The 15666-nt window shown below is 45.1% G+C and overlaps 1 long non-coding RNA gene across 4 annotated transcripts; it reads left to right on the top strand.

The window, feature by feature from the left end:
• The first annotated feature begins 241 nt into the window (after window positions 1-241).
• On the top strand, window positions 242-10746 carry LOC131383818 (uncharacterized). 4 transcript variants are annotated; one of them, XR_009214164.1, is made up of 3 exons: window positions 249-1266; window positions 1385-1636; window positions 9090-10746. It is a non-coding gene; the product is annotated as an uncharacterized LOC131383818 (long non-coding RNA). The 4 variants fall into 4 exon arrangements; XR_009214166.1 differs by having other exon boundaries at window positions 249-1252; XR_009214165.1 differs by having other exon boundaries at window positions 253-961.
• The last annotated feature ends 4920 nt before the right edge of the window (window positions 10747-15666 follow it).

The raw sequence follows: 15666 nt of genomic DNA on the forward strand, positions 1-15666 counted from the left end.
GCTTATCTGCATGCCAAAGGACCAATCCTGCAGGCAAGGGGCTCAATGGCCCCACCTGGACCCTAGACAAAATGAACATACTAGGGGGGTCCCAGCACCGGGGAGATTTGCCTGGCCTTCCTGGGGGAGCAGTATGGCCGCCCACGGAGCCGGCTGCTGGTCTCCCTTTCCCATAACCTCCCGGAAGATCCACACCACGAATGATCTGATGGGGACAAAAACCCCGGGACTCGAGGGACCTTTGCGGCGGACCCTTAAAACACCTGGCAATCCCATTAAATTGAAACATGGTACATATTTTGCTATTCTAGTTTTGGCTAATACGTTCTATTTCAAGGGTCTCCCAGCCACAGTTTGCCAGCGGGCAGGCGGCGCCGCAGGAAGTGACCGGGCAAGAACGGGGGTCGCCGCCCAGCTCGGCCTCCTGTTCTCTAAGCCCTTGGCCTCGGGCTCCAGGCCACACGGGGAGGCCGTGCAGGGCGCGCCCGAAGAGGGTGGGGCGGGGCTCCGAAAGTGACGTGGGGGCGGGGCCAACGGACCGCGGAGGCGGTGGGAGCAGCGCTTGTCAGCCGTTGGAGACCCCAGCCCGCTCGCGTGAAGTAGCTGGCCGACCAAGCCCCAGAAGGCGAGTGCCGGAGGGGGCGGGACAGCTCCTCCGGGGCCAGCGGGCACCAGGCTTGGGGGCTGAGGCCCAGCGGCCCGAGACCAACTGGGCGGACCGAGGCCGCCTCCCTGCCAGCCCTGGGGTCCACTGCCCCGGGGAGCAGCTCCCTTACGAGGTCAGACTCGGGCTTCATCCTCTCTTGCCGAGCGCCGAGCGGTTTTCAACTCTCACTGCTAGGATTCCTCCAGCCACCCGGGATAGGTCCGAGATACATGGCCAGCCATGACCCGGAGCGTCCACTTCCAGGGACAGGCGGTGGTGATTGGCTTCGGTTGTCATCTGTGCCATCTGTCCATGGTTCGAAAAGCTGCTGTTCACGTTTTGGGGAGGATCATGGTTTGAGGGCTCCCATGGTAGAATTTGGGGAGCTCTCATAGGCAGAAGGCTGAGAAAAGTTGGTGCTGTGGGAAGTCAGCTGGCAGCCGATGGAGTCAGGACCAGGGAGGAAGGGAAAGGGAACCCAGATAGGAAGCTACTGCAGTAGGCTCAGAGAGGTGATGATGGCGGGGCTAAGACAGCGGCCTTGGGCGGTGACTGGGAAGAACATTGAACACCACGTTTGGGCTGAAGAAAAGAGCAAGGGAAGAGGTGAGGAGCTTCAGGTGAGGGTTGATATAGATGTTACTTACACAGGTAACAGAAATTCTTCACCTTTTCGTTGTTTTACAATGATTCATTCTCTCTCTCTCTAACATATAATTGTGATATTTTCACCTGTAGTCCCAGCTGCTCTGGACGTTGAGGCAGGAGGATGGCTTGAACCCAAGAGGAGGCTGAAGTGAGCCAAGATTGTGCCACTGCACTCCAGCCTGGGCGACAGGGCAAAACCTTGTCTCTAAAAAGAACTTCTTAAAAAAGCACCTGCAGATTTAAGCACATAATAACTACACTTTTGTCTGTTTTATTATGATATCAAAGTTAAATTTATGATGAATGACTAACTGGACAAAACTGAGAGCAACCACCACAGAGGTGAATATACTGAATGTATAACACTCTAATAATTTTAAGAACTCCACTCTAATGAGCAGATATCACAGAAAGAAACTTTCCAGATGAAATACCAATGATCAGGAAATCTGTGAGACGATTTAAAAAAATTCGAAGTCATTGAAGAAATGCAAAGCTTCTAGGCTCCACTTTTCGCTCATGAAATTGGCAGAGTTCGGGACAATGAGTGTTGCTGTCCCAGGAGTGCGGATGGGGCTGTGTCCTTCGCTGGCGGTGGGAATGTGCACTGGCACTCTTGTCCAGAAAGACATTCGCCACTGTGGTTTAAGAAGCATCTCAAAGGTCTTCACCTTGGTCCCTTGTCCACCTCTGCCCGCGGTCTCTCCTCCTTTCAGCTTCCTCTTTCCCACACAGTCCCTCCTGCACAGGCTTGGTCCCCTTTCTTCTCTGACTGGGTCAGGCATGTGGGTGACTCTTTGACTTCCAAGGCTCTGTCTGCTTGGCTTTTTTCTTTCACCTGTTCTGCGGAATAACCTGATTCGTTCCTCTTTTTGAGTCCTTCACTTCCATACCTGGGATTCAGGGCGTGGCCCAGAAAGACCTTGCAGTCATGCAGTGTGGGGCTGCCACCATTTCATGGCCTCCAAGCTCAGCTGGGCTGAATGAACGCTGCCGTCCAGCGCTTGGCTCAGTTTTCTGTCCCTGTTTCCTGAGTGCTTTTGCCAGACTTTCACTTTTCTGAAACCTACTCCACCCTACCCCAGACACCCACCCTCTCTCCTTGGATGACCTACCTCCTAATTTCTAGAGAAAACTGGACATGGCCACCTTTCCCCAGTGTCTGAGGCCCAGGTTGACCCATGGTCATGGTCGCTGTCACCACCCACCTGCCTGTATGACAGAGTGAGACCCTGTCTCAAAAAAAAACATAAATAAAAAGAATGCCTCCTGTTAGGCTGGGTGTAGTGGCTTATGCCTGCAATCCCAGCACTTTGGGGGGCTGAGGCAGGTACCAATAGTTTGAGCCCAGGAGGGGTTGTCAACCTGGACAACAGAGGGAGACCCTGTCTCTACAGATAATTTTTTAAAATTAAGGCAGGGCATGATGGCTCATGCACGTAATCCCAGCACTTTGGGAGGCTGAGTCAGGACTGAGGATTGCATGAGCCCAGGAATTCAAGACCAGCCTGGGCAATGTAGAGAGACCTCCATCTCTACAAAAAATTTTAAAAAATTAAGGCAAGGTATGGTGGCTGATGCCTGTAATCCCAACACTTCAGGAGGATGAGGTAGGAGGATAGATTCAGCCCAGGAGTTGGAGGCTGCAGTGAGCCATAATCACACCACTGCACTCCAGCATGGGCAACAGCATAAGACCCTATCTGAAAATACATAAATAAAAGAAAAAGTTAGCTAGGCGTGGTGGTGCATTCTTGTGGTCCCAACTACTCAGGAGGCTGAGGTGGGACAATCGCCTGAGCATGGGAAGTCGAGGGTGCAGTGAGCCATGATGGTGCCATTGCACTCCAGCTTCAGTGACAGAGAGCCAGACCGTGTCACCAAAAAAAAAAAAAAGTCTCCTGTGAAAAATGACAATTTCCAGTGGAACAATTATGAGGAAGAGATGGGATCTGCCTGGGCTTTTTCAGTCTTTTGGACAATTCAAGATTCCTCTAGCTAATGATTTCACAGTTGGTAACAGCTTGTTAGCTTTACGGTGTTTCTTTAATGTTTGTTAAATGTTCCTGGGATACAGGTACCAGATTACAATTCACACCAGCCAGGAGGGACAATGGAAATTTCTTGAGGAGGCTTGCAGGTCCCTTGGACCTAGGGCACCCAACCATTTGGGACGTTTAGGAGAAAAAGGAGGGTTTTACTTCTGTCTTCCCTGGGGTTCCAGATGAATGTGTCATCTTGGCCAGTGTTCTTATGAACTCTAAATGAAACTGAAGCACGCCTTTAACATTACTTTAAGAAAGAATCACAGAAGCCAACCTTAAATCATTTAAAATGTGAATGAAACTTGAAGCAATAGATAGGAAGAACCATTATCTGGTCTGTCCTGCAATTATTGGAAGTGTTAAAGGAGATGAAGTTTACAATGGCTGGGAGTAATGGCTCACGTCTCTACTCCTCATGCTTTGGGAGGCAGAGTGGGGAGGATCCCTTGAAGGAGTTTGAGGCTGCAGTGAGCTATGATTGTGCCACTGCACTCCAGCCATGGTGACAGAGCAAGACACTGTCCGCATCAGAAGAGAGCCCAGCAGCTGCCCAGGCCTTGGTTGGTCCCCATGGATGTGGAGCTGTGGCAGGTCATGCAGAACCATGTGGATTGTGCCCTCCAAGCCGGACTGTTCTTGGATTCCTCCATAGTGGAGATATGGTCGCTGACTTCTCCGATGGGGAAAACATTCTGTCTTTCCCTGCTTCAGAGGCGAAACCTCCTTGCCATTCACACAATCTAGTTCAATGGTATCTACTCTGGCACTGCTAATCCTCCAGAAGCGCTGTTCAATCAAGTCTAAATCAGCCTTCCAGTAGTTTCCATCCATTGGGTCTCACCATACTGTCTCAGCATGGGGTGGCCATGGTTTGCTAAGCCTGTTTTTCCCTTCTTTAAATGGATGTAACAGCCTTTCTGAAGTTTTTTTTTTTTTTTTTTTACATTTGTTGCCTGGTACTCATTTGGAGGCCCGGAGTCCAGCAGAGTTCCTTTCCGTGTTTTCTGCAGTCCTTCAGCGGGGTCTGCACACCTGATGGCCTAGAATTGGGCTGGCCCTCGGCAATCCTGCCCACCCTGTGGGCAAGTAAGTTTGCTGACAGACTTCAGTAGGCCCCGTGTACCTGAGCTTCAATGGGGTGGTGTTCTCTCCCAGCCACGTCAGCTGTGTCTGCTCCTCCCTGCTCTCTCTTCCCTCTCTTCTCCCTGCCCTGGGTGCTCTTGTAATATCCAGCCTCTGGGTTTCCAACTCATCTAGTAGATCTCAGAAGCCATCACCAGTTTCAGGATCTCTTTCTGGTATCCTGGGTTTGTATTCAGGGCCCCTCCTGTCACGTCTGTAACGCTCAACAATTTAATGAGCTTCTCTGTGCCTAGGTTTCTAATCTTTAAAATGGGTATAATAGTAGTATCAGTCTCATAGTTGTCTTGAGGATTAGGTGGGTTAATATTTGTAAAGCATGTATCAAGTAGGTTAAGAACAGGGTACCTGAAGTAATACTGCCCAGATTCAGAGCAGAGCCAGGAAACCTTGGGCAAGTCACTTCTCTGTGCCACATCTTATCCACATCTCTGTAACATGAGGATGATAATATAGTTATTGTAAACTTTTAGGCAATTATTTCTTGCAAAGCACCTGGAACAGTGCCAGGCACATGATATGGGCTCAATAAACGTGAGCTGTGGTGATGGTGACAACCCCTGGGGGGACCCTGAACTTCCCTGTGGTGTCACCATTGTGCTGAAGTCTAATGGCTTATTTTCCTCGATAGTTCTCAAGCGCTGTCAGAGCAGGGGATGGTCATCAGTATCCTGACTTCTCTTTTGCTTGAGCTCCTGGATGGTATCTTGTGTTTGTAGTTTGTAGATTTCATTTTCATCAAAGCTAATTGTTCCTTCTACTTTAGAAGTCTGAGCAATATGCCTTCAGTGGCCAACTGGAGACTTGTGTTTTAAAACTTCACTGGACTATCTGTTTATTGCTGTGATGAAATTATGCCACAAAAACCCATGTACTCATTGTGGAACATGGAAGCATGATGGGTACCACCCGAATGGAGGGGATGCAGTGTGGATGGGAACCTCTGGCCTCCCCGAATGTGTTGACTCCAGGACTGGCTGCCAGTCCTGCAGCCGATCCTGCAATGCTTGCTTTCGTGCTTTAGGAACGCTCATTTCTGCCTTTCTGCTGTAATTGATGCCAATAGCTGCCAGTCCTAAAACGCATCCTGCAGTGCTTGTTTTCTTGCTTTAGGAACGCTCATTTCTGCCTTTCTGCTGTAATTGATGCCAATAGCTGCTGGTCCTGCGACACATCCTGCAGTGCTTGTTTTCTTGCTTTAGGAACGCTCATTTCTGCCTTTCTGTTGTGATTGACGCCAATAGCTGCCGGTCCTGCAACGCATCCTGCAATGCTTGTTTTCTTGCTTTAGGAATGCTCATTTCTGCCTTTCTGTTGTAATTGATGCCAATAGCTGCCAGTCCTAAAACACATCCTGCAGTGCTTGCTTTCTTGCTTTAGGAATGCTCATTTCTGCCTTTCTGTTGTAATTGATGCCAATAACTTGTAGTTTGCTGCCATATCTGAAGCTCTGATGCTTCCTACATCTCTCCCAGGTCACTACAAAGATTTTGAAGTCCCTCATTCTCTGATATTAAGAATTTCATACTGGCTTCAGTCTCCTTTATCTCACTGTTAGGGAACTCTTCCCCTTTTCTGTGCCATTTATGAGCACACTTGAGATGTGGCCACATTGCTGCCCACTTGCTCCAAGGAACAGCTTAAGCCAGAGTCAAAGCCACCAAACCAGGAAGACATCCCTATTGTTCATAGAAGTCATCTGGTTGGCTCCAAGAAAAACATCCAGCGCAGTTGGATCTGACTTTAGTCTGGAGGTCCTGTCTCTAAAACAAAGGAGAGAAACTCACAATGTTTCTAGGCAGCGCCTGCTCAGAGGCCCACTCAGGGTAGGGGACTGCCAGGAAACGCAGAGGCCTGGCCTAGGGCCTCATTAGGGCTGGTCTTTGGTGACAGCCCTAATAACAGAGCAGGCCTCTGTTCTTCCCTACACCTTCCTCATCTCTGGGTTGGCCTTGTCTCCCTCTGCATTAGTGATTTTCCCCAGCGCCATGCGTGGCTCCTGCCAGCCAGATGCTGGCCACCAGGACACCCGCTCCAAAACAGCCACCCCCAAATGCCTTTTCCTGAGTGTGTGTGAGTGCGTGCGTCAGGGAGAATGCTCATACCCTTCAGTTTTTTACCAAATGGTAACATACAGTACCTATGTATCCTGCAGCTTGTGGTTTTCACACAATTGCTTTTTTAAATGCAAGTAAAAATTATACAGTGAAACACATTCATCTTGAGTACAAATCAGTCGGTTGTGACAAATATCTGCACCTGTGCCTAAGCAGTACCCTGAGGAGGACACTGAACGTTTCCATCATCCAAAAAGTTCCCCATGCTGTTTGCCATTCGCCCTCACCCTCCAGCCCCAGCAAGCCCTGTTCAGTCTCATTGGAGTTCCTTCCTCCACCAAGGGATAGAAACTCACCTGATGGCTGCATGCAGACACTGAGAGTCCCGACCCCTCATTCATCACAATTGATCCCTTACTCCTGCCTGATTGCTGTCTTCCTGCTCATAATTAAATTCCTTCCCCCTGCTATATAATGCCCCTGGCTCTTCACCTGGAGAGAGGGATTTGAGACTGATCTCCTGTTCTCTTGGGCTGATGTCAACCTTAATATAATAAAGTTTTCTTCCCCGGCATTACTTTTCTTAATGATTGGCTTTCTGTGCAGGACCTATACTGAACCGATACTGAACCCCTGGCATTTCAGTAACAGATTTTGGTCCACTAATCGGGAATGGGTTGCCTCTGGCTGGTGGCCGCAGATGGGGAGAGTCTCAGAGGCCCTCCTAAGCAGCTGCCTGACCCTTTTTTGGCCAAAGGTGGATTTCTGTCTGTCTCTCTTTGTCCCCACTGCTGCTGACTCTGTGTTCCTAATTGTCTAGGAAGAGCAGCCTTTGAAATGTGACATATGCATCTGACCGGTGTCTTTTGTGGGTACCAGATGGCAGGATCTGCTTCTCTCAATTTGGGTGGGGAATTGTGAAGGAATTTGCATTTGCAGGTTGAACAGGCCCAGCTGACTGAGAGGGAAGCACCTCAACTGTTTTGGCTTGGATGGTCTTGGGGGCTTGTTAGTCGCTACTGTGGTTAGATTGTATTTTCATAATTATTTATGTGTGTGTATGTGGATATAGTCATGAGAAATCAGAATTTGATCTTAGAATGTAGCCCACCTGGGTGCATTCTTTAGAATTAGTCTGAATATAGTTATGAGCCAGTGGAACAAAGGAAAATGATATTCTTTTGTAACACTGTTTGGCTCCAGTGTTCTTTGAAGTCTGGGGAGGCTGGGACTCTCCATGGGTCTTTGAATTGTACTGCTGTCTTATAATTGCGTTCATTTTTCTGTTGGATGGAAAGGCGGGATGGAGTTCCATGTATCCAGGCTCTTCTGCTGCTGTCCTAAGCACAGTCGGGCCTGGCTGCTTGTGATGTTCTTCAGTGGTACTGTTTGGCCCCAGTATTCTTTTAAAGTCTGGGGAGGTTTGGCCTTTAAATATCAAACTGCCATGGAAAGTGATTTACCCAAAATTTTGGTTCACAGCCTTCACTGGATTACCTACTGGGGCAAACAAAGTTTAGCCATGTGAACATGTTCATAAACCAGTGAGTTTGCATTGCTATCTAATGGCTAAAATTCCAGGGTAAAAGCTGTTGGATCTTTGTATGTGTGTATGTGTCTCTGGATGTTCTGTATCATTTTCACAGGGTACCAAATTGTCTTATAAATAAAAAAGAGTGTGCATAAATTAGGTAAATAAGTCTAGTCATTTTCCAAGTTCATGTGACTTAAGTAAATCTTTAATAAGCTGGCTTTAACATTATTGGTAAAATAGAAATGTCTTCAGACTTGTCAGCCTACCTTTTTGTCTGGGTGTTATATTTGCTAGATGTGTTAAGGTGTCAGAGTTTGGCAGAAAAGGTTAGAAGACTATAAACCCAGCCAAGAAGAAAATGATCTTAGTGTGTGTGTGGCTTTTTTGACAAATAAGACTAATGTTGTCGTTTAATAAAAACAGCTGAATTTTCTGAGTTATTGGCAAATATACCCATGTGTTTTAATTTTAAAGTTCTTAATTAGGTAAACACCTGATATTCATAGGTTATAAAAATGATTATCAAGGAAGCAATGACTGGCTTTGTCTAATATCTCAGTTCTCATAGTTAATGTAGAGAAATGGCTAAAAATGCATAAAATAGAAATGGGGTAAATGTATGTGAACTTTTTCTGTAATTTAAAAATCTTGAGATTTTGGTGCTCATTAGATGTCTGAGTCATTTTAAATTAAGAAAGGGTTATGACATGGGGAAAGATTTTTTAAAAAACTATGGAAGGTTGTCATCTAAAATGCTAATATCTGGTAAACAGTTTAGGATTTCTTGCTTCCTAGGTTTTTCATTAAAATGTAAGGTTACTAGTAATTCTAGTTAATATGTAATTCCGTATATAAAATGTGTCACAGAAGTTATATCTTTACTGAGAAAAAGAATAACATCTAATTCAGAAGTTATCTAAAAGTTGATTCAAGTTGGGGCCCGCCCCCGCCCCTCCCGCGGCCTGGCGAGCGCGCCTCACGGCTCCTGTCTCCCTTCCCTCCTTCTCTCTCACGCGTAGCGCAATGGCGGCGGAGCAGCAACAGTTCTACCTGCTCCTAGGAAACCTGCTCAGCCCCGACAATGTGGTCTGGAAACAGGCAGAGGAAACCTATGAGAATATCCCAGGCCAGTCAAAGATCACATTCCTCTTACAAGCCATCAAAAATACGACAGCTGCTGAAGAGCACACAGAGCCCGCCAATCACGCCAATAAACTGAAATTTCCAGTTCACGTGACCTGTCCAGTTCCAGTGTAAACTTCTGGTCCCATGACTGATTGGAAATGGGTTTCCAGCTAGTTTGGCCAACCACAGTATTATCGAGCTTCAAAACAGCACAGACATCATTGGACAAGTCATCGGTTTTTGGAAGATTTCGACTACTTCCGCTTTTACTTTTACTGGTTCTGCTCATGAAACATGATCTGGTTTCACTTGGACTCCAACCAGGCAGTGCAACTGATGTTGCTTTTGACCGTCCAGGGACATTCTCTAGGATATCTTGGCAGCCGATAAGACGCACTTCCAAAGTACCTGTTAATGCTGCTGGTTTGGATAGTGTACTATATTGATTTTGTGTAGATATCATACTTTGACATGGACTTAGTGTTGGTGATGCAGCAACAAGTGAAAGTTCTTCAATAATAATACTGCTTTGGGGATGATTCTTGGGGAGTTCATTTAATCTTTGCTCTAATGAATACTTTAAAAGGCCCAACTTCTGACTTGATTCATTAAATCTTGCTTGAGCTTCAAAAAAAAAAGTTGATTCAAATTATGGAGTTGGGGCCAGGCACAGTGGCTCGTGCCTGTAATCCCAGCATTTTGGGCGGCCATGGCGGGGGGATCACCTGAAGTCGGGAGTTTGAGATCAGTCTGGCCAACATAGCGAAACCCTATCTCTACTAAAAATATAAAAATTAGTCGGGCGTGGTGTTGAGAACCTGTAAGCCCGGCTACTTGGGAGGCTGAGGCAGGAGAATCACTTGAACCCAGGAGGCAGAGGTTGCAGTGAGCCGAGATTGCGCCACTGCAATCCAGCCTGAGCAACAAGGTTATCTAAATGGGCTTCCCATAAGGAGAAGCAATTACACTGCAGAAGGTCTTTCTTTGCCTTTTGGTAACTGGCCTAACGAACAGATTTACGTTTTATTGATAATTCCTATGTCATCATTAGTTTTTATATTGCTTAAAAATAAATCTAACAGAATTAAGGTTTTTACATCCATGTAACTTTCTATATTGCTTCTAAAGTCCTTCTGCTGTTAAGTTTCCTGAGTCTGAAAAAGGCACAGATTCCTGCTAAATCTTGAACACTGACGCCAGTCAAAGCCTCATCTTCAGACCTGGGAGAAGGCGACAATCGAAATGAATGCTTTCATGAGATGCAGGGCCAGCAATTACAAGTATTCAATCCCCCTAGGCCCAGGGACTATCGCGGAAGAGGTGGGCGCGTGAGATTGTAAGGGCCGACTTCGAGGGATAAAATTAGAGTTTTTCTATAAACATTAATATCAAAGGCACACTGATGCCAGGCAAGCATCTGGCCCCTGTGCCGGAATGACAATTTTCCTGGACCACTGATCTACTCTTTAATAGAAAATTGTAAAAGGTTATACAAGGTGTATGGAAATCTTACTTCATGGTCAAACTGATTAAAATTAGATTTGTTTATAAGGTTTTAATTAGTTTTAACATTAATAATACCCCTAAAACATTAATAAGAGATCAAAGATTTTTGTTTACCTTTTAAGTAAACTACAGGAAAAAAGGAGAGAGACAGACATTTAGTTGGCTTCCTGCTGTCTTCATTGGGTCTTACAGTTGGGGAAACTGAGTCTCCTTCGTATCAATGAGTAAAGGTCTTTGGTGTTTTGTTTTTTTGTTTGTTTTTTTTTGAAATCTTTGAATTATCATTTTGGCTAAATGAATAACTATTTTTTAATGAACTGTGATCCTATTTTGTGGCATCAAATGTTTTAAACTTTTGATATTCGACTGATGAACTTCCCAACATCAAAATTTCAACTTCTGGCTGGCTACAGTGGCTCATGTCTATAATCCCAGCACTTTGGGAGGCTGAGACCAGGCAGGCAGATCATTTGAGTTCAGGAATTTGAGACTAGCCTGGCTAAAATGGTGAAACTCCACCTCTACTAAAACTACAAAAATTAGCCAGGTGTGGTGGTGTGTGCCTGTAATCCCAGCTACTAGAGAATCACTTGAACCTGAGAGGCGGAGGTTGCAGTGAGCTGAGATTGCACCACTGCCCTCCAGCCTGGGTGACAGAGCAAAACTCTGTCTAAAAAAAAAAAAAAATCAAGTTGTAAATTCAATCTCTTTGACCTTAAGCTAACTTAAAAAAGGGCTGGCCATGGTGGCTCACACCCGTAATCCTAATCCTAGCACTTTGGGAGGCCAAGGTGGGTGGATCATTTGAGGTCAGGAGTTTGAGACCAGCCTGGCCAACAAGGTGAAACCCCATCTCTACTAAGAATACAAAAATTAGCCGGAAATCACTTGAACCCAGGAGGTGGAGGTTGCAGTGAGCGGAGATTGTGCCACTGCACTCCAGCAACAGAGCGAGACTGTCTCAAAAAAAAAAAAAATTAATGGTGGATGCAGTGGCTCACACCTGTAATCCCAGCACTTTGATAGGCTGAGGTGGGCAGATCACTTGAGCTCAGGAGTTTGAGACCAGTCTGGACAATATAGTGAGACCTCGTCTCTACAAAAACAAAACAAAACAAAACAAAAACCAACCAAACAAAAAACCCAACAAAACAAAAAACATGAAAATCTGGGCAGGGTGGCATGTGCCTGTAGTCCCAGCCACTCTGGAGACTGAGATGGGAGGATTGCTTGAGCCCAGGAGATCAAGGCTGCAGTGAGCTGTGCTGTGATTACACCACAGCACTCCAGCCTGGACTACAGAGTTTTGGAGACCCTGTCTCCAATAACAACAACAAACAAACAAAAAATATATATATTTTTAAAAGATATTAGGTCCTCTGGCCGGGCACGGTGGCTCACACCTGTAATCCCAGCACTTTGGGAGGCCAAGGCAGGTGGATCACGAGGTCAGGAGATCGAACCATCCTGGCCAACACAGTGAAACCCTGTCTCTACTAAAAAAATACAAAAACTTAGCCGGGCGTGGTCATGGGCGCCTGTAGTCCCAGCTACTCGGGAGGCTGAGGCGGGAGAATGGTGTGAACCTGGGAGGTGGAGTTTGCAGTGAGCCTCCAGCCTGGGTGACAGAGCGAGACTCTGTCTCAAAAAAAAAAAAAAAAAAAAGGCACGCGGTCCCCTGAAGTCCAAAAGAGACATATTAGGCTTATTTGTTATGTTAAAATTACACAGGAAGCATTGTCAAATATGAAATGGTGTTTAATCTTCTTTGGGTTATATTTATATAAATGTGTTATTAATGTGTGCCAAAATTACATGGCATTCCTAAAATCCTGATATGTCTTAGTATATGCCATTAGTAATATGTGTATTATGTTAAATTGTTGTATGCCACAGAAATAACCAGATTTCCTTGACAATTGTATCTTTAATGTGTCTTTGACTAGGATGTCTTAAAAATTTTATCATCTACAATTATTGTTTTATTGGATTCTTCTCAAAAAGTGGCCTACAGTCAACTACAGTCCAAAATTTGCTCCTTGGAAGACTCCTGAATGCAGGTTTCTGATGATGTCAGAGAGACTGTGCTGTTGGATTAGACAGAAAACTTCTAGGACTCTAATTAAAAGGCTGATGTGGTCATAAAGATTGCTAACCCAGTATGAAGCAGAACAAGAGTTAATTGCATGGACTGAGCTAATAAGAGGACTGAACTAATTCTTTTGTGACTTTTTTGGTTGGAAACATTGCTTGTCAAATTTTTTTTCTCTTGAGCTATTTGTAGCCCTTAACAATTGAGTATACTCTGGTAAATAAAATTTAAATCATATTTCTTGCTGTCTGCTTGATTTCTCCAGAATTCAAAAACTATTTGCGAATATTCTTAACTATGGCAATATAGTTATTTGCATAAGTTCAATAAGAATCTGTTTTGTTTTATAACAGCACATAATTGGAGGTACTGGATTTTGACCAAGGGTTTAACTGGAATGACATTTTTAGATATAAGCAGACTGCTTTGAGGAATTGAGATTGACTTTATAGAGCTGATAAATGTCCCTTGGAAAGACTGGCCTCACACCTCTCTACGTAGTTCCTTTGCAGGATTCCTGACCTGTGCTAAGTAAAGAATGTCACTTTCTGACAGGCCCAGGAACCTAAAGTTACTTTGAGACCTTGAGAGGAGGGGAATTCACCCAATTTGTACAGGTATCTGCAGGCACAGATACATTCTTGGCTGAGCTTGAGAGGCCTTTAAAAGTTGAATCTGAGATTCCTTTTGAAAAGTTACAGCAAAGCCAACTTAAAAGAGCCTATATGGACAATAATTCTTGCTGTACTTTATGCAAATAATCTGGCCAAGTATAATAAGACTAAAACTTAATTTGCAAATAAATTGGCCTTACCATGATTTGTCTTTGGTAGAGATGGGGAACTGGCCAGAGAAAAATTATGTTTCAGAAGAAGACAGTAGTATACCTGTTATTACATTAACCTATGATTCCTGGGTGGCAACCTGGAGCTGCAGCTGTGCTGCATTCAGTTATTAAAGGTAAAGTTTACCAGTGGAATTTTTTGTTGTTGTTTTAATTTTTTTTTTACTCTTTTTTCTTTTTAATAGCCATTGCAAGAACCAGTGGAATTTAAAGATGGATCAAATTCCTGGGAAGTTGGATCACTGGATGCATAAGGAAATCCAAACTAATAAGGAAAAAGTGAAATATTCATTCCTTAGTTATTGTTATCTATAATAGCTAAAATTAAAGAGTGCTGGGTTGGGCCTTGAGGCTGGACCAAGCTCAGATGTGGGTCTGAGTTTAGATCATTAGCCTCAAAGCCACCCACAAAAGAGGTACTTTCTGGTGCCTCTCAGACCTGTGGTTTCCAAGAAGGTAGTCAAGGTAGGGAAAGGCAAAACAAAGTAACTACTGAAGCCAAATGGTATGATGTGAAGGAAGTGCTCCCTTTTGTAGACTGGTATCATCAGCTTCCTTGAGGCACCTTTCCTAATAATGGATTGTGAGAATAACAAATTTGGAAGCAGTGTCTTTTGTTTTAAATGCTGCAGAGTGGAAGAGCATGTCTGGTTAATGTACGGCCCACAGCTCACAATTGAACAGTCATAGAAGGATATATAATTCAGACACACAGGTTATTCCTGAGCGTGGACTGGATAAAAGTCACTGTAAGATCTGTTTACCCCAGATAAGTGGAACTGCCCAACTCCACTTATCAATGCCACCTGGAGCACCTCAGATGAAGCAGCTGATACGCTTTGTATGCTAGCCATGGGGGCCTGGCTTTAAGAGGACAGGAATTTTAATCTTACATTTTGCTTTTTGACCCTTGTGTTGCTTAAAAGGTTTTCAGGATTAATGAATGCCTACCCACCTCCATTTCTATCTGGCCTAGAATGTTTAATTGAAAATCAGTCTTTTGATTCTGAGTCCCTTGGCCATAGAAGTCCCACTGAGGGATAGGATGGACCCAGAGCAGGCAGCCACACCACCCCAGCAATGATATGGGACAAAATAAAAGCTTGGCCATTGATGCTGCCTCTGGCATATCTTGACCAAAAGGGGCCAAACTAAAAATAAAGTCCTAAGCCCGTCATTGACTGAATGGACCCATTTGTGGCCAAGGGGACCCCAGCTACCAGGAGACAAATCTTACCTGGGGAAAAGTCTTGCCGCTTGCCCTGCTGAAGATATGAATACCCCAGAAGTGGGCTGGCTCTTAGCCCCTTCAAAATACTGTACAGGAGACCATTTCTCCAGATTCCCTGATACTTGAGGATTTTTCCTCTCCAGAAACAGAAGCTAGTTCATATATAAAATAATTAGGAAGTATGTTAACTAGTCTCTCTGAGTTTGCTTCTAACAGGTTCCGATTCCTTGTGCCTCTTTACTCTTTGAAACTGGGGAACCAAGTCGTGCTGAAGACCTGGCAGTCCCACCAGGCTCAAGACCAGCTGCAAGCACAATGGGTCAGCTCCTTCGTGGTGCTGCTGACCACCCACTCATCTGTCAAGTTTGCCAGTGTTACCCATGGACTCACCATACTGCGGTAAAACTAGTCCCTCTGGGATCCCTCTAGAGGAAACAGTCATGGTCGTGTGAACCCTCCTATGGCCTTAAGTTAGTATTCAAAGCCCAGCCAAAGACCTGAAATAAGAAACCATACAGAGTACACAGAGCTCAGAGGATTCTTCTCTTGGATTTCCCAAGGGATCCACTCCATATTCTGGGGTATTTTTAAAATTTTTGTTATCTATGTTATTTATTTTTAGCTTTTGAGATGGAGTCTTGCTCCCATTACACAGGCTGGAGTGCAGTGGCGTGATCTCGGCTCACTGCAACCTCCACGTCCCAGGTTCAAGCGATTCTCCTTCCTCAGCCTCCCAAGTAGCTGGGATTACAGGCATGTGCCAACACACCGGTTTTTTTTTTTTTTTTTTTTTTTTTT

This window comes from Hylobates moloch, unplaced genomic scaffold (genome assembly GCF_009828535.3).
Source record: "Hylobates moloch isolate HMO894 unplaced genomic scaffold, HMol_V3 SCAFFOLD_6, whole genome shotgun sequence".
In the NCBI taxonomy this organism is placed as follows: domain Eukaryota; kingdom Metazoa; phylum Chordata; class Mammalia; order Primates; family Hylobatidae; genus Hylobates; species Hylobates moloch.